The sequence below is a fragment of the Oncorhynchus gorbuscha genome, unplaced genomic scaffold, assembly GCF_021184085.1.
Source record: "Oncorhynchus gorbuscha isolate QuinsamMale2020 ecotype Even-year unplaced genomic scaffold, OgorEven_v1.0 Un_scaffold_333, whole genome shotgun sequence".
Taxonomy (NCBI): Eukaryota; Metazoa; Chordata; class Actinopteri; order Salmoniformes; family Salmonidae; genus Oncorhynchus; species Oncorhynchus gorbuscha.
In genome coordinates, this window is record NW_025745189.1 from 1,205,274 (window position 1) to 1,206,721 (window position 1,448).

Below are 1,448 nucleotides of genomic sequence, written 5' to 3' on the forward strand. Positions count from 1 at the left end.
TGCTGTTTTGATGATTCATTCATAAACAACTACGTGCCAAAGTGGCTATAGGATGAGAGTATGCTATAAGAACAAAATGATCATGGTCACCATACGATGATGTCTTTCATCATTACAACCACTGTCTTGGCGCAGGAGGCCCTCTTGACCTCGGTGACATTGAGGACCTGGGAGATGGGAAGAGGGTTCTGGTCTGTCCCTGGCATCACTTTGACTTCTGCCTGAGACAGGTGCCTCTTCCATGGGACTACAGGTAGAGAGAGATGGTCTCCAACAGAGCCTATTTATTCGTAGTATTCTAAATATAGGTTTCCTGAAACAGTGTGATAAAGGGAAGGTTGATATGTATTACCACCATCGGTTTCATAAAGAAGTCAATGTGGCATTAATGTGTGTGCTTGGGGGCGAGAGACAGGCATTTGGAGTTGTTTAGAGAAGGTACTGACACCCCTGAGACAATCGAGACGTCTTGAATTTTTCTTTCACTTTGAGAATGTGTAGATCACAAGCGGATGAACAATCTAATTGAATCCCTTTTTATATTTACATAAGGCATCTACATGTGACAGCTTTGCAAGAGGTGTGAAGACATTCACTAGGCAATGTACTGTATGTGTTATTAGAATTTGGTCATTGAATAACAACAGCTTATTAATCAATGATACCATGAGACTAAAATGAAAGTTTGTTTTTCTGTCTACAGAACCAGGTGTATGAGGTCAGAGTTGTCCAAGACATGATTTATATCAACACACAGAATGAGCTGTGTCTAAGTCCCATCCCAGAGACAGACACATCTAATGGTAAGGCGATAGTATACCTAATGAACAATGTACACCAATCAAAGTTTTTTTCAATTACATAACGGAAAGTAGTGTAGCCTGGGTGACAGTCTGTTTCTGCACTCTTGCCATCTCCTTATGGAATTGTCATGCCAAACTTGTTGGCTTGATGATGAGCAGGCAAGAACACACATATCTGAGAACAGGCTAGTAGCTAATATATTTTGTTCTGGCAAAGCTTTGAATGATATGTTAAGTACATTAATAAGAGATCTCTTCTTGTCTCAGGCAAGTTGTCAGTAGATGATGTCGAGCCATCACCCTCTGAGGACACACTGTGCTTCTGGGCTACAAAGATCCTCTGCACACCAGACCCCAAAGAGAAGCAAGCCCCATTCACACTAACCACCACATGAAGTGTTAAACTGGGAGGGGATGGAGTGTTGGTTTGTGTTCATTCGGCACCAAATGAAGGAAAGAAAATGTCTGAAACAGTCAGAGACTCCCTGGACTTTCCATGGCAAAACATACAAAAGTAGTTTTGGTGGCATACACAGATTTGCAGATGTTATTTGGCTGCACCTGCGATGCTTGTATTTGACTATAGTGTAACGTTGATGATTTGTTCAACACTGCATATCTCACTGGCTCACTGACTTTGATCCA

The 1,448-nt window shown here is 41.6% G+C and overlaps 1 long non-coding RNA gene across 1 annotated transcript; it reads left to right on the forward strand.

Moving 5' to 3' along the window:
* Positions 1-225: 225 nt before the first annotated feature.
* LOC124017804 lies at positions 226-1,168 on the forward strand. The gene is made up of 3 exons (XR_006835528.1): positions 226-253; positions 704-803; positions 1,071-1,168. It is a non-coding gene; the product is annotated as an uncharacterized LOC124017804 (long non-coding RNA).
* Positions 1,169-1,448: the final 280 nt, after the last annotated feature.